This window comes from Miscanthus floridulus, chromosome 1 (assembly GCF_019320115.1).
Source record: "Miscanthus floridulus cultivar M001 chromosome 1, ASM1932011v1, whole genome shotgun sequence".
NCBI lineage: Eukaryota > Viridiplantae > Streptophyta > Magnoliopsida > Poales > Poaceae > Miscanthus > Miscanthus floridulus.
Window position 1 is genome coordinate 55,014,183 of NC_089580.1, and position 20,115 is coordinate 55,034,297.

The 20,115-nt window shown below is 49.3% G+C and overlaps 1 pseudogene; it reads left to right on the top strand.

The window, feature by feature from the left end:
* The first annotated feature begins 8,352 nt into the window (after positions 1 to 8,352).
* Positions 8,353 to 15,442, top strand: LOC136484274 (uncharacterized; annotated as a pseudogene).
* Positions 15,443 to 20,115: the final 4,673 nt, after the last annotated feature.

Here is a 20,115-nt window from a genome sequence, read left to right on the forward strand (position 1 = left end):
CGTGCTCGCTGCTCGGAGCTGGTGGAGAGGAGGAGTAGAGGCCATGTCGAGGACGCCGTCGCCAATCCAGAACCGTCCATGCTTCTTGCCTTGCCCCACCCTCATCACGAGCTCAGGATCAAGGCGCTCCTCGGTTCTTGGATCGTAACCCGACCCATGGACTGACCTTGCCGCCTCCGTGTACGAAGAGAGGCGGGTGTGGACGCTGGAGTTGGTGTACGCCTCAAGCGGGGCATCTAGGTCATACTCGATGTCGGCCATCGCCTTGCCCATGTGAGCCAGAGCATATGCCTTGAGTTGACCAACTGGTTGGCCACCGTGTGCATCCGACTACGAGAAAGACAACAACATGTGGTTAGAAATGATGCGGAATTGAGCGCGGCTAGATTAGAGCAATGGCGGAGACTTACATATGCTTTTGCATATTTGCTGAGGCTGCGGCTGCCCTGATGGTGAGGTACACCTGGCATCTGCAAACGCCTATCGTGGGCCTCCTCGTGCTTCTTCTGCCAGTCCCCGTCCAACCAGGTGTCCACAATATATTCCCAGCAATCGGGGTGGGTGGCACACCAGCTTGGAATCGCCTACAGGACATCAAGTAGACGACATATCAGAAGATCAAATTAGGCATACTTAATCTCAAAAGAAATAAATATTCATGTTTTGTATTTACCTGTATGTACTGCTCCCTTGTCAGCGTCATCCGTCTTGCCTCCTCTTTGTTGACACGCCTGAGTAGAAACTTGGCGTTGTAGTCTATGTGGGCCTGGATGCGGGACTCGTAGTGCAAGTCCATGACACGCTTTTTACAGGAAGCGTAAGCCACCTGATACGCACTTTCCTCCTGTCCCTCCTGGATTCTGAAGAAGTCCTGCATAAAGACACGAGGTATCCATTATTTTATTTCAAGAATGTCCAATGAATGCAAGGAATTGAGGAATGTAGTGCAAGAAAGACTTACCCACAACTCCCTAATCACCCAATCTGCCTTGTTTCTACAGCGGATGCCATTATGATCTAGAGCATCCTGCACGAGGGCATAGTGGTCGAACGTCCAGGCCGGCTCCCAATCCTGATCTCCTTTCCTAACCAGGCCAGGAAAGTGTTCCTTGCACAGAAGTCCTAGGATGCCATTCACATTGCGTGCTAGGGCCGCCTGGTCCACAAGCACCCAGTTCCTGCACAAGTGGTCCACAATAGCTATTAGTTGTTATTATGATTTTTCAACATATCAAATGAAGAACATATGAAGTTACTTACTTATCACCCTCGGGTGCAATCAGTGGGCGCCTCTCAACATGTATCGGTCGCTTCGGGAGCTTTGCGGGACCTCGCTGGTAGGGCTTTGACGTACCAGAGGAAGTGGAACCCCCTACCGTCGCCGCCTCCTCGTCCTCCGTCGCTAGAACCACCTCCTCGTCCTCCGTCCGTGGACCCCCGTCCCCGTCCACCATGTGCTAAAGGTCGTCGTCGTGCACAGAGTCGCGTGAGGAGCTGCGCCCGTGGTCAGTCAACGGCTCCCACCTGGGCCTGCCTCTCGGCCTCCTCGGCCTCTCTGACGCCTCCGCCATGTCCCTCCGGTTGGCGTAAACCGAGGGGCAGCTCCTCCTAGTGGGCCCCATCACCTGCAATTCAAAAGAGTAAACCAGTAAGTACAGATAAACGAGACGTACTTAGTAAGAGATGCAAAATAAAGAAAATGTAATTACAAAATAACATAGTATTACATGTATTTCTAATATTCTTCATAATCGGGATTATCTGGACGATAGGTATCGTCATCACTATCAAGATTGTCCAAATCCTCAACAACCTCATCCTCATTGTTGTCATTGCCTAGTCGTAGTCCATCAAGCATTTCCAAGTCCTTTGGATCATGCACCTCATTTGCAGCGTCCTCGTCAACAACCCATTCCTCGTCTGCTTCCATTTCGATCTCTCCAGTTAAGTCTATCTCAAGCATCCCTGGTAGCCCCTCTTTTTGTTGATAGAACTCTCCGTCATGCGTGTTTGGGTTCAAGTTGTAATCATCAGGGTTTGGGCGAGGTAATCTACCGTGTGGTGATACCTTGTGCACAATATACCAACCCTGAAGACGTGGGTCGGTTTTGCAAGCATATGGACAATAATAAACTTGTATGGCTTGTTGAGCCACAATATAGACATCTTCTCCTAGATAGAAGGAATCCTATCGAGTTTCGACTATCCCAAGCTGATGGGACTTTCTCGATACTGTAGGATCAAACCACTGGCATTTGAATATGATAGGATTAAGTGCTTTGGAACCACGGTACTCGAGCTCATATATTTCATCAACTGTCCCATAATACTCCTCCTGATCAGTATCAGGCGTAAATACTCCGGTATTCGTGGTCCTTGGATTGGGACGACTCTGCTCGTACCTTGTTGTGTGGAAGCGATATCCATTCACGTCATAAGCGTTAAATGACAAGATCTTATAGTCAAAGCCATTGGCCACCTGTCGTAATTTAGCACTTATAGACACATCCCTTTGGCACTGCAAGTTCAAGCAGGAGAGAAATGAAATTAGGTAACTTAGAACGTCAAACTTAGTAAGAGCTAAGTTGGCCGGTACCTTTTTTTGGAACCATGTAATGAAATCAGGCAAACCATGTTGAAGAAGGGTCTCTCATTCATGGTCAGAAGGTGGCCTTGAATGATGCCAGGATTCATAAAAAAAATCCCTGCACCGACAAGGAACAATGTTGTTGGATGTACAAAAGTTATGGAGTATGTAACAAGTTCATTGAGAACTTACCACAGATACGTTTCCACTTCGTCAAGGTTGGTCAACACGTAGAGCATGATCTTGCGCCACTCTTCATAGCTCAAGGTCTTTGTGGTCGCTCCACTTGCTCTCCCGCATGGCCCTTTGAAAAGGCTAAGGGTCGATTCATTTTCGTCCTCGTTGTACCGAGCGGGTGGATTATGCACGCTAGGAAGGTTCTCATTATAGTATGTTGTTGTGAAGTTTGACACCTCCTCATGAATGAATGCCTCAGCAATGGAAGCCTCAATCCTGCCTTTGTTTCCACATTTCTTACGAATAGTCTTTAGACATCTCTCGATTGGATAGCACCAACGGTTCTGCACGGGCCCCCCATTCGTGCCTCGGACAGGAGGTGTAAAATCAAATGCTGCATCGACAAGAAAAAGCTAGGTGGAAAGATCTTCTCCAACTTACAGAGCAACAGAGGTGCCGCTTTTTCCAACTCCTCAACCACTTTCATAGATACCTCCTTGGCACAAAGCTGGCGGAAGAAAAAGCTCAACTCTGCCAGCACCTTCTAGACATTCTCAGGGACGTAGCCTCGAACCATCGATGAAAGAAGCCGCTCAATCCATATGTGGTAGTCATGACTCTTCATCCCTAAGACTCGGCCAATCTCTAGGTTCGCTCCCCTCCTCAGATTCACTGCATACCCATCCGGGAACTTTAACGTCTACATCCATTGTATCACTTCCGTCCCATGCTTCTTTTCTAAGACGTAATCGGCCTTAGGCCTTTTCCATGGCTTGCCGTCTATTGGAGGCAACATCTCTAGCTTTGGTCTATCGCATAGTGTTGCCAGGTCCACTCTGGCCTTAGGGTTGTCCTTTGTCTTATCAGGAATGTCCATGAGTGTTGCCCAAAGTGCTTCAGCGACATTCTTCTCAGTGTGCATTACATCTATATTATGTGGAAGGAGAAGGTCATCAAAATAGAGAAGCCTCTCCAAGCCCGACTTATGAGTCCACATATGTTCGACACCATATCCCATAAAGCAATCTTTCTTTGGATTATCTTTCTTTCGAATATCTTTCTGTGGATTGACCACGAGAGCATCTATCTGAGCATGAACCTGGGCACCAGTCATCTTTTGAGGTTCAAGGTCGGTCACCTTAACACCTTTCGTGAAGTTCTTGGTGTCTTGTCTGAATGCATGGTTAAGAGGGAGGAACTGTCGATGCTTGTCGAACGACAAAAACTTGCCACCCTTCTTCAACCAAATGAACTCCAGAGTTGTCTTGCATACCGGGCATGGGAACTTCCCGTGGACACACCAAGCGCTGAATATCCCATACGCCAGGAAGTCATGCATGGAGTACTGGTACCAAACATACATTTTGAAGTTTTTCTTTGTAGCTCGGTCGTAAGTCCATACCCCTTCATTCCAAGCACTGATCAATTCATCATAAACAGGCTCCATGTACACACCCATTTTGTTTCCCGGGTGTCTAGGAATTATCAACGTCAAGAATATGTTTTGCCGTTGAAGGAGGACCCCGGGGGGAGATTGAGGGGGATAGCGAACACGGGCCAACAAGTGTATGGGGCCGACATCATTCCATAAGGATTGAACCCATCCGTTGCCAGCGCAACACGTATATTACGGGCCTCAAGATCTTTGTCACGATGCTTGCGATTAAAGCTTTTCCATGCTTCACCATCAGCTGGATGTACCATCTTGTCAGGATTGTATCGAATGCCATTCTTGTGCCATGTCATCTATTTCGCGGACTCCTCGGTCATGAATAGCTGTTGGAGCCTCGGTATGATCGGAAGGTGCCGTAGGACTTTTATGGGGATCTCAAGCTGCTCCTTCTGGCCATCACCTTTGCCTACCTCCACATACCTAGAGGATTTACACTTTGGATAGTACTTTGCATCCTTGTGATCTTTTCTAAATAGGACACACCCCTTCGGACAACAATGTATCTGCTCATACGGCATCTTAAGTGCACGAAGGAGTCTCTGTGACTCGTAGAAGCTGCTCGACAGAATATGACCCTCCGGAAGCAGCCCACCAATAACTGCCAACATACCATTGAAGCAGGCTCGACTCATGTTTTACTGGGACTTCAACCCCATTAGGCGTCCAATGGCATCTAGTTGAGAAACCGTTGCCTTCTCATATAGGAGCTTCTGTGCCAAAGACAACATTTGGTAGAACGCCTTTCCGGTTGGCTCTGGCTCCTCCTCATCCTCCTTCTCCTCCCCCTCCTCCGTAGGTCTTTCAGCAAACGTTGCTTCGTGAAAGTCACATAACCATCCTGCTACCCCGCCATCAGCATCAAACGCCTCCAAGCGTGGTCTCACCACCTCCTCTCTAGTACGATGGGCTTCACCATGGAACACCCACCGGGTATAGTTGGGCGTAAATCCATACTTGCAAAGATGTTCCCCCATGATCTTCCTTATTTTTCTTTTCCTGTTCCCGCATTCGCTACAGGGATAGAATGTGTCTCTCGCTCCATTAGCTGCCTTGCCAAATGCTTGGTTCAAGAAACCGTCGGTCTTGTCCATCCATTCAGGGGTGATTTCAGCCTGACTTGGGCGGCCCGTGTACATCCCCCCCACTCACGGTTATCCATCCTCTAGCATATACATGAGCGAGTAATATAACCACCAATTGCATCTGAACGGCGTGCCTACTATCTAATGGGTGAGGATATGTCCTAATCCCACCCGCGGATGCGTAGATGAGGTTAGTTTACATGCTCTACTCCGATCCGAGACAGAATTTTGGCCGCACCTCTCCACTGTTCTCCCGATACACGTCCTGGAAGGGAGTGTGTGTATCCGGAGAACAACAGGGAGGTGGTGCCAAAACTCTGTCTCAGATCGAAGCAGAACATGGAAACTACCCCATCTATGCATCCGCGGGCTGTCCAAAAAAGTGGACAATCTGAAACAGATACGGTCTTAGATATGCGAAGATCCACATACCTCCAACCGTATCTGTTTCGAACGGGAGACGCCTAACTGGGTTACACTGATCTGTGACAACCATAAGGAAGAGAGGTTATTTATACCTAGGGTGGCGGTGGAGTCAGGCTAGCGGGGCAGTGGCGAGGCAACGTTGTGCAGGCAGGACCGCAGCGCCGACGAAGACGATCAGGGTCGCCTACGTACTCCGGGTCCCCTCCGACGGGTCCTGCTCTGCAAAAGAAGAATTATAATACTATAAGTTAAAAATTTCGGCAAAACCTCCCCTGTACGGGGAGGTTTCCAAAACCTGCAAGAAAAAAGCCAGTACGATGGCCGACAGCATATATACGGCACGAAGGCCCACACATCCACGTACGGCACGAAGGCCCACACATCCACATACGACACGAAGGCCGTCAATGACATACAAGGCACAAAGGCTGACAACCGGGGGGCTTTATACCTTGGGTGGCGGTGGAGTCGGGCGACGTGTTGCCGGGGTCACCTTCGTCTCCAGCGAGGGGCGGGGACGACGGCGGGGACGGACGACGAAGGGCGTGGCTGGCGGTCGAGGCTCCTCCTCCTTCCTCCTTCCTTCTCCTTCTTCCTTCTCCCTTCTCCTTCTCCTCCCTTCTCCTTCCTTCTCCCTTCTCTCCTCCACCTCCCTTCTCTCCTCTACTGCCCTGCTCCTCCTCTCCTCCAATCCGGCGGTTCAGGGGGCAGGGCACCAGTCCGGCGGCGGGGACGGCCGTGGTGGAGCGGGGCTGAGCGGGGACGGCTGCGCGCGCCGGAGCAGTCGGGCGGCGGCGGGGCGGGGCCGGTTGCGGCGCGCGGCTAGGAGAGTGGGAGCGGGCATCGTACGTCACAACTTGCTCGGAAACTTCTAAATTTTTTACCACAGCCTCTACATGCGATGACACGACATCTCGACAAGTTTTGTGATTTTCAGACTTTGTTTGCATTTTATATAATTAAAAAACACTTTTCTAACAAGTTGGTGGTCATGTTTCGTGAAACATATGTTCGAAATTTCACGAATGTCCCTGCACACGGCCTCAAAATACAATAAAAAACATGAATACCATTTTTTGAATCGCTAAATTCCAATATTTCATACACCTACAGTTCAAATTTACTTTTTCGAGAAAAATTCAAGTAAACATAAAATTTTTTAAAAATATACCAAAAAGTCATAAAAAAATTTTAAATTGGAACATGTGCTTCAAGGTACTGTATAAATGCCACAGAAAAAATTTAAAAATAAAAATAAAAAAAATACTTTGCCGAGTGTCGGAACTGGCACTCGGCAAAGGAACCTCTTTGCCGAGTGCCAGGCTTGCAGCACTCGGCAAAGATAGAACATTTGCCGAGTGCTAACGGCCAGCACTCGGCAAAGGATGACGGAGGGGCCACTGGCGTCGGCTGAGGTATTTTGCCCAGGGTTCTTCTTTGCCGAGTGTCCCTCTTTACTGAGTGTTTGGCACAAGATAAAAACGTCTTTTACCAAGGACCGGTTTTACCGAGTACGGCACTCGACAAACTACCTCTTTGCCGAGTGCCCGTTTCGACACTCGGCCAGGCTCCGAGCACTCGGTAGTGTGGTGTCGCTCCGCTGGTTGTACCGTTGCACGACCAGCACGGACGCCGTCGTCGAGAACTCTGGCGTCGCCAGGTAGCTCCCTACGGGTCCCAGCTCCGGCCTCCGGCCAGTTGCTCTTCTTCACCAGCGGTGGCGTCGGCGCCGACCGCCCCGCCACGACCAGGTTCTTGCCTCTCCCGAGAACGGCAGCCTGTTGCGGAGCGCGCGCGCTGCACTATGGAGATGGCCGACGACCGCTCCGAAAGCTCCACGAGATGCGTGGCGTACATGGTCAGCTTGCTCCGCCGCTGCCCGCTGGCGTGGAAGCATGCCAACACCCGCAGCTCGCTGTCGGCCTCGCCGCCGCTGCGCTCCACAGTAAGGTGCTTGTACGACGACGACGCGCCGCTCCGCTCCGCTTGTAGACCGCGCTGACGGCCGGGGTGGTAATGAATGTGGTGGTGAGCACCAGGATGGTGAACGCCTCCTCGTTATGCACATTGCGGTCACGGACTCGCGGCCGATATTGAGCACGATGAGCTCCACGAGCCCCTTGGTGTTCATGAGCAGCCCGAGCGCGAGGAAGCTCCAGGACTTGGCCCCGAGATGGTGGCCACGTTGGTCTTGAACCAGCTGGACAGGAAGTACAGGGGCAGGAACAGTGACGACACGAGGTCCTCCATCTTCTCGGTGAGCGCACCGGCATAGACGCCTTCCTTGGGCATCAGGACGCCGAGATGACGAACGCACCGGCATAGACGCCTTCCACGAACCGCGCATCGCTCGCACCATGGCCTCGAACGCGGCGGCCATGCGCACGAGGCCGCGCAGGCCCTCCACGCCGTGGAAGCGGAGCACGAGCCACAGCTTTAGCGCCTTGAGGATCACGTCGTGGTCGGTGCCGAGCGCGCCCGTCAGCGCGTTGGGACGCCGCACCCAGAGCGTGCAGCAGTCCATGTTGGCGAGGAGCCACTTTTGCGGGTTCTTGCTGAACGAACCATACCACCTCCCCCTCCCCCTCCCCCTCCCCTTCCCCCTCCCAAGAAGAGTCGCCACGTCGCCCTACCGAGCCATGTCCTCCGCTACCAACCTCCGTTTATTGTCGTGGGACTGGCGCCGACGACCCGCTGGATTTCGGCGCGTTCGCCGGCACCACGTTCCTCCCGCTGCAGCGGCGCGCGGCGAAGCGGGAACCCGCGGTGTCGCCGGAGGCCGTTCAGGCGCGCGCCGTTGACGAGCGGGGCGACGGCGCGGCGGAGGAAGAGGAGAAGGCGCCCGCCGCCAAGAAAGTTTTTTTAGGGGTTTCCCATTCTTTTTTTTCGCGGATTAAATATTCGATTTTCCGTTAACGTTGGTGGTGGATGCACCAAGAATTGCTTCCTCTCGTGGCATTATAGTACTAATCCTTATTTTATTACATGGTTCAATATCGCATAATCTGTGGTAGTCAGGTTCTTTTGTTTCTTTACCAAGGTTAGATTTTTGGAAGCCATAGATACTTATTCGTTGGTTTCTGAGGGTAATTTTGAAACATAGATTTGCTTTTTATTGTTCCTGAATCCTAAATCCCCTCAGTAAGATTTTGCCAATAAATGTAACAAACTAGTCACTATAATATGAAATCGGAGAAAGTAGGGACGGGCAGAAATGTTAGTGATCACATGTTAACAACTGCTAATTAGTAGTTATTTCGCATCTGGTGTGGCCAATGTTAACAACTGCTAATTAGTAGTTATTTCGCATCTGGTGTGGCCAAAATCTCAAATTGAGGTATGTTTTTGGCTTTTTGCCATCATGGATATGGGTGTATCAGGGATCAACTTCATTTGAGTAGTGCTATTTGTCTTGTTTTGGTATTAGCTTGGTCACCTTTTTGGCTATTTTACTTTGATAACCTCATGTGAACTGCTGATTTTTTTCTCTTCCTTTTAGGCTCCACTTTTTGATAGTTGGATACAAATATATGATTCTTTCTTGTCTTGATACGCTACATTTTAATCAGTTATTCAGTTACAAGTTGTTTACATATTTTTGACCATATATATGTATTTTTTACCATGTTCTACCTTTTCTGTAAGCAGGCCCATCTGATAGGCAGGTGCAGGGAGTGCGACGGCCGGGGGCCCATGGCGTTGGGGGCCCATGAGTATATCCCTCATTACTACAGGTATACAGGCTCATACAGTCCATTTGATGGTGCCGCTTCGTATGATCGTATCCCTGGTCGCGAGCGACCCTTCGTATTCGCCATCACGAGTCGCGACTTCCTTTGCGGTTTCGGTGACGGCGTGCTTCACGGGAATCTCTGCGGATTGAGGGTGGCCGGCGGTGGGCACGGTGACCTCGTCGGCATGCTGCAGTCCTTCAGCCCTTCAGGTCAGCACTCAGCAACAAGGCGAGCGCACGATCAGCAGGTTCTGGTCTTGCCTCCGCCCTCCGGCGTTCCCTATCTGGCTGTATGTCTCCCTGTCCCTGATCAGTTTTTTTTTTCCAGTTTTGTTGAATCAGTTTGTCAGTTTGACACTCGGCGCTCCGTGACTCTGTGGCCAACGGTAAGTGATTGCAGTTGCAAATTTGCAGTTCCAGTTCAGTTATCAGTTGTAGGAATCTAATTTTCTAAATTCTAATTCAATTATATTTTTTGAAAATGATAGATGCCGCCAAAGAAACATTTGTCGTTATCAAACAAGGAAACAGAGAAAACTAGAAGATCAATAGAAAGAATAAAAAAAAAGTGCTATACATAAGTTTTTTTCCAAGTTCAATGAATGCCGAAGTCAGTCAAGATCAGAGGCAGGAACAAGATCAATCAATAATTGCACAAGCTGATGGCAATGACGGTGGTACAGAAATGCCCGAAGGCGGTTCTTTTAAAAAGCACTAAAACACTACATTTGAGGTAACCATAATATTTATTTTGCCGTTCTTTTTGCTTCTTCAATTCGATGTAATGTCATTTTTTATTGAACTAAATATATACTGTAAGTTATCTCTTATTAGTAGTACTATTATGTATTTGAAACGTCATTTTGAAAGATTAGATTGTTGGGCCCTTTTGCCTTACTTGCACGAGGGCCCTCAAAATTATTGAGACGGCCCTGTCTGTAAGCCCATAACAGTCTTACACATGTCATCATCCTCATCTCTGGAAGCTTTTACCAGCAAAAAGTGTGCCCTCTATTATTGTCGCATCGTGCATTTATGGATTTAGCTCACCTATATTTTTACATAGTATTTGGCCTGGCACTTGCAACATCATAGCTTATATCTGTTTTCTTTTAGAAGTTGCAATCCAGAACTTATCTAGCTTCAATTGGTCCTTTATAAGGCATTAATTTTATCATTGCTTATCCACTAACTGATGGCGATAATGGTACAGATGTTCGCTGATGAGGAATCTTGATGCACTATTCTATTGATTGAAAATTAGATATTGTTTTTCCATTATTGTTCAAGGCTATATTTCAGCTTGACGCTAATATGGTTTTCTATCATGGCTACATTATTTATTTTATGAAACTTTTACGTGATCGCACCATTTTTGTTCTTTGCATCATTGCATGAACTGATATTATAAAGAGGTTTATCATATGTTTTCGATAAAAAATTAAAAGTTGCAAACACTACTACACAAACGAATATGCGCAGCGTTGCACTTTTGCACTCCGTGGCGGGCACCTATTTTTGCCCGCTGCGGTAAATCCCACGATTTACCGCGGCGGGCATTTTTTATTTACCGCAGCGGGCACTTTTGCCCGCCACGGTAAATCGATTTACCGTGGCGGGCATCTTAATATGTCCGCCACGGTAAATACCCTATTTAGGTGTCCGCCATGGTAAATCGATTTACCGTGGCGGACATATTAAGATGCCCGCCACGGTAAATACCCTATTTACCGTGGCGGACATCGTAAGGTGTCCGCCACGGTAAATCGATTTACCGTGGCGGACATATTAAGATGCCTGCCACGGTAAATGTTCATCTCCAATATAAACCGAGGCCCTCGCACCATCGTCGCCGCCTCCCCCACTCTCTCTCTCTCTCAGCTCCCCGCCTCCCCCACTCTCTCTCAACTCTCCGCCTCCCCCACTCTCCCTCTGCCTCCCACTACTCTCCCTCGATGCAGGCAGCGGCGCGCGGCGCTGCTCTCCTCCATAGCGCCGCCCCCTACAGCGGCGCGCGCGGGACGACGGCGACGGCTGCGCCCTCCTCCTCCCCCACGGATCCTCCATGAACGACGACGGCGCGGGGCTAGGGTTTCAAATCCAGTGAGTTCATCTCCCTCTTCCTCTCTCCATCTCCCTCACTCCTCCCTCTTCCTCTCTCTAGATCCGGCGACGGCGACCTCTTCCTCCACGGATCCGGCGGCGGCGACCTCCTCCCCCACGGATCTGGCGGCTGCACCCTCTTCCTCCGTGGATCTGGCGGTGGAGCGACCGGATCCGACAGTGGATCTCCACCACGGCCACGACGCCGGGATCCACCACGGCCACAACGCTGGGACCTCCACCACGGCGGGCGAGGACGCGTCGGCGCGGCGGGATCCGCGAGGAGGCATAGGGATCCGTGAGGAGGCGTCGGTGTGGTCCCCTGCGAGCGACTGGCGAGGTGGTGGCGGCCGTGGGAAGCCCGGATCCGTCGCCGGTGGGCTCGCCAGTGGGCTCGAGAACGAGCTCGCCGACGGGCTCCTAGTTTTTTTGTTTTTTAAAAATGATTAACCGCAGCGGGCATCCTAACGTGTCCGCCGTGGTAAAAGTATATTTACCACGGCGGGCACGTTACACCGCCCGCCGCGGTAAATCGATTAACCACGGCGGGCAAGGCCGCCCGCCGCGGTTAAGCCACGATTTACCGTGGCCTCTAGGCCGCGGCGGACGGCTTTGCCCGCCGCGGAAAACCGAAAATGCCCGCCTCCAATAAAGTTTGTGTAGTAGTGAAACAAACTCATGCATGCTATAAGATGGGTTCATATTCTGTATATGTCCAAATATACTATCCTAATTGTATGATATCGTCACACTGATGGCTAAATGACTTCAATAGGAAATTCAAATAATCATTCGGATAAGAAGACTGTCAAAATAATGACATACAATGTATGGTTCCGAGAGGAATTGGAACTGATTAGAAGGATGGATGCTATTGGAGATCTTATTCAGCATCACAGCCCAGATCTTATGCTTCCAGGTCCTTTATTCAAACTATGCATTACTTATTATTTTCCTCTTCTACTTGGGTTTCGGATATTCATTTGTGGAACTGCAGGAGGTCACTCCAAACATTTATCTGCTTTTCGAAAAATCGGATTGGTGGCAAGCATACAAATGCTCCTTGCCGCATGAGATGGCCATGCAAAGACCATATTACAGCATGCAGGTATAAAACATTTCTCAAACTGAGATGGTCATGGAAATACCATACTACTTTATGCAGGTATAAACCATTAACCACTTTAGGCATGTAATACTCTATTAGAATTGCTTAGATCTATAAGTTTATCTAAGTTTCCTGTCAAGTTTTAAAATACTGTTCCATATGACTTCTCTTTTTTAGTTTTTTATAACATGGGGGCTAGGGTTATGTACTTATGTTTTCTTGATGCATAGAATTCATTTCATGGTTTAATACTGGATTTAGTTGCCATTTCGAAAGCTTAGTCACTACCTCAACCTGTTTCTTTATCTGAGCTAAATTCCTGTTCCATAATTCAGATTTCAGAATATTAGATGTACCTAGGTTTTAATAAAATGTGAGGTAAACTCTATCCCTTCAGGATGTCAGAAAGCTTAGCTAGCTATCCTGTTACTGTTTTATGCGCTCATGTCCATCTGTACTCCGTATGGATAAGCTGGTGCTACTATACGGCTTACTACTTTTCAGGCACGCAACAAAGGATACTCATGCCTGCCCATACACTGATGGGCTTCCTGCTTCTCTGCATAGTATTAGCAGCAACATCTACATATGCTGTGTTTTACATGTTGAGGCATTTTTACTTTGGATTGTTTGCCTCATGATTTTTTTTTAATGTTTAGTCTTTTGGTGCCTGAACTTTGCGCATCCAGAAATGCCATTTCTTGTGCAATTTTGTTGTTCCCGATTGGTTGAGGACTGTATATCCTGATTTACTTTGTTACAAACAAATTCAGATGAGCAAGTTGCCTGTGAAGTCATTTGACCGCAAACCATTCTATAACTCAAAAATGGGACGGGAGCTGTGCATAGCTGATGTGACTGTTGGATGTGTGATCAAGTTGGTGGTGGCTACATACAAGCCATCCCCTGGACCTCCTACTTGGGACCAGATGTTCAGCAAGGAAAGAGTAGGCCAGCACTACCGGAATCTTCAAATTTGCCGAGTGTTTTTATGTTTCCCGAGTATATTCCCTCGGACACTCCGCGAACAAGTTCTTTGCCGAGTGCCGCGCTAAAAACACTCGGCAAACCGTTTTGCCGAGTGTCAAAACAAAAACACTCGGCAAAGAGGTTGTTTGCCGAGTGTTAAAAAATACACTCGGTAAAGAAATAAAAATCTTTTTTCTGGAAAAGAAGGAGAAGAAAAAAATGAAAAAAAACTTTGCCGAGTGCTCAGATCTAAAACACTCGGCAAAAAAGAGTAGGAGAAGAAAAAATTAAAAAAAACTTTGTCGAGTGCCCCGTCTGGGACACTCGGCAAACAAAAAAAATACCTACTTAACATAACCGCGTCCCCAGCACCCCACCCCCGCCCTCCCGTCCCCACCCCTTCACTCTCCTCCCGACAGCACCGCCTCCCTCCCCTCCTCTCCCGGTTGCTCCCTTCTTCCCCGCCCCTCCCTTCTTCCCCGGCGCGGCCTCCCCACCGGCAGCGTGGCATGGGGAGGGCGGATCCAACGAGGCGTGGCACGGGGAGGGCGGATCTGGTGGTGCCCTTTCTCCCTCCTGCGGCGCCCTCTCTTCTCTCTCCCTCCGATGGTGGCGCGACACAGGGAGGCCGGATCCGGTGGCGGCGTGGCGCGGGGAGGCCGGATCCGATGGCGGGGAGGCCGGATCCGGCGGCGCCCTTTCTTCCTCCGGCGGCACCCTTTCTTCCTCCGGCGGCACCCTCTCTTCTCTCTCCCTCCGGTGGTGGCGCGGCGCGGGGAGGCCGGATCCGGTGGCGGCGGTGGCGGGCCAACGCCGGTGCGAGCGGGGTGACCAGATCTAGCGGCGCCCTTTCTTCCTTCGGCGGCACCCTCTCTTCTCTCTCCCTCCTGTGGTGGCGCGGCGCGGGGAGGCTGGATCCGGTGGCGGCGGTGGCGGGCCAACGCCGGTGCGAGCGGGGTGCTCCGGTGGCACCCTCTCTTCTCTCTCCCTCCGGTGGTGGCGCGGCGCGGGGAGGCTGGATCCGGTGGCGGCGGTGGCGGGCCAGCGCCGGTGCGGGCAGGGTGGCCGGATCCGACGACGCCCTTTCTTCCTCCGGTGGCTGATGCTTTTTTTTATTTTTTTTCAAAAAATGTTTGCCGAGTGTTTTTGGGGCACTCGGCAAAGTCTTCGCCGAGTGTCCGACGAAAAACACTCGGCAAAATAGCATTTGCCGAGTGTCGGTTTGCCGAGTGTTCTGGGGGTGGCACTCGGCAAAGCTCCTGTATCCGGTAGTGCAGGCAAATGAATCTGTGAGGACTCCGCAATGTAATATTCTGCGGGGATACAAACTGGGATGACAAAGGAGATGGGCCCTTCCCCCTACCAGATGGGTGGATCGACGCTTGGGATGAGTTGAAGCCCGGCGAAAATGGCTGGACCTACGACACGAAAGCTAACGTCATGCTATCTGGTAACCGTAAGCTGCAGAAGAGGCTGGACCGGTTCGTGTGCAAGTTGTCGGATTTCAAGGTCGAGAGCATCGAGATGATCGGGGAGGAAGTGATACCAGGTGTCACGTACAACAAGGAGAAGAAAGTTCGCCAGGAGATCCGTCAGCTGGTATTACCTGTCTTACCCAGCGACCACTTCGGGCTTGTTCTGACTATCAGCTCTCAGTCTGAGAAGATCTGATCGATTATGGTCCAGAAACTAGTCTTGATGTATCATGTAATGGTCCTCATTTTGTATATATGATAGGATAGGATTATAGGTAGTAGCATATCCTAAGTGTGTCATGGAAGAGTCACAGTGATTGGTTGATGCCGAATGAAAACGGCAGGCCTATGATCATCCTGGGCCCCCGATTTTGTCTAGTTTGGTGAAGGAGGCACCCGTTTGCTATGTAAATATGTCTAGGTCGGATAGTTCGGTAATGACCGGGACCGAAACCGAACTACCCAAGACCGAATTCCTCAGTCTTGGGATTTCTAACTAACCGGTTGGTTCACGTTTTGTGGTAACCGAAGTTTGGTAAAAACTGAGGAACCGATTGGTTTGGTTCCATCTAACCTGTAAGGAAAATAGACCCTTGGCCAATTTACTTTAGATTTTGGTGTTTCATGACCAACACAACTAAATTTGACTAATGAATTTACAAGTGATTGTTTTGTAGTTCAATAGGATACAAGACGTGACTTGGACGAATGCGACGTGATGATCCGATGATCAACACCATAAGTAAGACCTTAGAAGCGCAAGATAAGACCCAAGATATCAAGCAAAGTCCAAGTACGAAGATAGGAACCAAGCAGGACGTAAGATCATGAAAAAACGAGCTCACAGAGTGGACCGGACACTGGATAGCTCACAGAGGTGACCGGACGCTGGACCGGATGCTGGACAGCTCATAGAGGTGACCGGACGCTGAGCAGCAAAGTGATCGGACGCTGGGTGCCAGAGTCCAATCAACATCAGTTCCAGAGAGCCGTTTTTGTGACTAGACGCGTTCGGTCAGTACTGACCGGACGCTGGTCAGAGTCTGGTCAGTAGCAGAAAAGCGGGATTTCGTCCCCAACGGCTACTTTCTCAGTGGGGCTTATAAATAGACCCCCCAACCGACCATTTGAGGTGAGTGGAGCTGAGGAAACATACCAAGGGTGTTGATACACCATTTTAGTGATCTCCACTTGCATAGTGCTTAGTATTTTATTAGGTGATTAGCATATGTGCTTTGCGAAGTGCTTAGGTTGATTAGACCACCACTTATGTGCTTGCTCTAGGTTTAGGCCTAGTGTTTAGTGAGGTTTGCATACCTCTTATCACTCGGTGCTTGCGAGCATCATTGTTGTACATCAGAGGGGCTTGTAGTCTTGCGAGATCACACCAACCGAGTTTGTGGTGTGGCCGCCACCATGTACCGGAGGGAACAAGGCCCGCGGCGTTTTGACCGGAAGCTTGATAGTGAAGACGGTGGGGAGCATCCGGGAGAGGCTTGCCGGAAGGCACGCCAGAGACCCACTTGCGCAAGGGGAAGGCCCGAGGTTATCCATGGAGTTACCCGACCGGGAGCTTGCCCCTTGCGAGGGGCTCCAACGAGGACTAGGGGGAAGCTTGCATGCTTCTCGATACGTTGGTAAAAATACCGGAGTCGTCGATGGAAGTTTGCATATCTCTACCTTGCTCTTTAGCTTTCGCATTTACATTGATTGCTTTACTCCTTTTGCGGTAGAGATAGCAATACACTAGCAACAATACACTAGCAAAATCGTAGTTGCACATTTAAATAGTTTATTTTTTTGTATAGGTTTTGCTAGGGTTAGAAAAAGAGGTCATAGTTTAAAGTTAGATTTTTAAGTTGCCTAATTCACCCCGTCTCTTAGGTGTCCCGATCCCCTTCAATTGGTATTGTCAAACCCAATTTTAAGGATAAAATTGAATGCACTAAACTCATATGTGCCTAAAGATCAGTCACACACACAAGCTGACAAATTATAAAAGAGTATCATCACAGTGTATCTTACATCACGATAATAACATAACTTAGTCTTACACATCACAACGGAAAATAAAAGATAACTCTCTCTCGTGGAACACCATCACAGGGAAGGTCAACTAGTTGACCACAAGCCTAATAATCCTCAGAAAACTCCTCATGCCCGTTGTCATCTGTTACCCATCCAAGATTTTTATCCAAATATAGAAAGTAAACAAGCGTAAGTACTTCCCGTACTTAACAAGATAACATGGGGTTATGTAGCTCAAAAAGGATGACACAGGTTTACTGCAGTTAGCACTTTTAGTAAGTCCAGATTTTATTAACAAGTATAATCAAGTTATGCTTAAGCTCCTATTTATACCCACATAATCAGATATCAGAACCATTTGCATCATAGTATCATCGTATACCATCATAAATAAACCACAATGAGTAACCATTTATTCTGTGAGTTTTCCGGGCCACTTGTGACCGTGAGCACGACTGTTATAACAGTTTGTAACCCTCTACAGAGGTGGTGCACATTCACCGCGAGTCGTGATTCTCATATGCCCGGGTTAATTACTCCCATGTCACTGCCAAGGTGAGCGGGCAGGGTATACTATGAAGTCATTTCATAGGTTTCTCTAACAAGTTAGGGCCGCTAGGTTTCCTCGACAGACAGATGTAGGAACCCTCCTTTCCTATGGCACATATCCATCGTGGCTATACACATAGGAACAGAGGCAGTCATATACCCAACGTGGCAAGCCCCTCTTGTGCCATAAAGGTAACCTCTAACAAGCTAGAAAAGGTCCTATTACTGAGCTAAAGTCAGAGCCATATAACTCTCACGGTTGCACTGTCAGTCACAGCTTTTGCCGATAGATAAGTCCTTATGGAGGGCTGGGAGCAACATGATCAAAAGTCATTTGCACCTTCGCCCTATGGATCAATTGTTATAAATCATGTTATACTTTTAGTTCCATAGAACCATTAACCATTGTATAGATCATGTTCAGTTAGAGCACTAGCAATCTACCCATATGCAATTAACCCATAGGAGTCAAGGGAACATGTCATCAAATGACTAGAATGTCCTTATGGTTATCAAAGTTAGACACATGCACATGAGTAAATCATTAAAGTGAATAGGACATCAAGGTAGGCCCATGCTATACTTGCCTTGGTTAGCAAACTCCCGCTGATCCTGCTGGTCGTCGAAGAACTCTTGATCTCCAACATTCTCCTCACCGTCTGAACACGACCAACACGGCAACACACAACATTCCAGGAACATTCATGCAAAGCAAACAATCCTACAGTTAGAACAGTACACCAACAGTATAGAAAACAAGATAAAATGTTTATGAAAAGAATCTACGTCTCGCTACGATCACGTCAACGCGAAGTTCACGAAAATCAGAGCTAAAACGCGAAAGTTATGAATTAAACGGGGTTTCCTATAACACTTTATTTAATTAAACCTAACCATGAAATTTAAAAGTTGCAAACTTAATTAACAGTGGTACTAACACATAGATTATGAAATTACGAACCTAACGCAATTTGAACGGGTCAATTCGGAGCTAAAATGAAGTTTTTATGAGCAAAACAAATCTAGTGGCATTTCTGTAAATACTGAAAACGTATTTTGGACTAAAACAGTGTACTTTACGCTTTCAAAATGAGAAAGCGTACTCTGGAAATTGCGCTAGGGACGGCGGGTTAGGACTTAGAAAAACCCAAGGTCTCTTAAGCAAAACTGCCAGGGCGAAAGGGTATCGGCCATTCTGGGCCGTCGATCAAGCAAGGAACGGCCTGGATTAGAGAGGGGAAGAGAGAGAAAGAGAGACGCCGGCCGGAACAGTGGCCCGGCGGCGGCGTAGCCATTGCCGGCGGCGAGAAGGTCACCAGCGCGCGCGGTTAGGGGCCTACGGGCCACGGTTCAAAGAACCGAGGGCACCGGGAGAAGGAGGGGGAGCAGGGAACCTCGGCCAGGCCAAGAACGGGGCCAGAGGACACGGCTGAGGCGATGGTCGCCATGGCCGGCGGCGAGAGCACACGGGCGCACGCGGCTAAGGCTCTAGAAGCCACAAAATGAGAAATAAATTGCACGGGGAGAGAGAGAGAGGGGAGAACGACGAAGCTCACAGCGGGGAGAATCAACATCGTCGGCGGCTCGGGGATGGCGGCCACGCGGAGGCGGATGGCGGACCACGGCAATCCTCGGCGCGGAGGTTTTCGGCTTCCATGGCTCGAGCGAGTGCGAAATGGGAGCGGGGATAGGTAGCAGGGGTGCGCGAGGGGTCACGGCACCCTTTTGAAGAGGCCAGGGCGCGGGGCGTCGCTCCCACGATGCACGGAGCGGGCGCAGGGCGGTTACGGCTAGACCGGCTTGACCGGCGCAGCGGCTGAGAGCGGGGCGGAGGCGCGCGACAACGGCTGCCTGGCCGAGCTGGGCCGGCGCGTTGCTGGGCCGCGTGAGCCAGGGCGTGGGCGGTTGCGTGCGCAAGGAAGGAGGGGAGCTGGGCCGGCGGCTGCCAGGGAAATGGCCTGCGGGCCGAAAGTGAGGAAGAGATGGAGAGAAAAGAAGAAATCCCCTTTTTTCTTTTTATTTTTAGAGTTTTTCAAAAGTATTTTTCAAATGGATTTGAATTCTTGTTTTCAAATTTGGTCAAACGAATCATCCCAAGAATGAATATGCAACTGCATGCATGCATCAAGAGGTTACTAACCTTATAATTGATTTTAATTCCATAAAAAATATTTCTTTCCTATATTTCAATGCTCACATAATAACATAATTAAATCGAATTTTCTTATTTCAAAAGACTGAAATTTTTGGGTGTTACAGGTATCAAAGCTGGTTGGCTCAATTTGGACCTTTGGCTTAACCGCCGTTGAGCCGACGCTATTTAGAGTGGTTGGGATGGATACCTCTAGGCCTCCGCACTTTGATGGCACTAACTTCCCATACTATCGGGCTAGAATAGCTTGCTACCTTGAGGTGGTTGATTTGG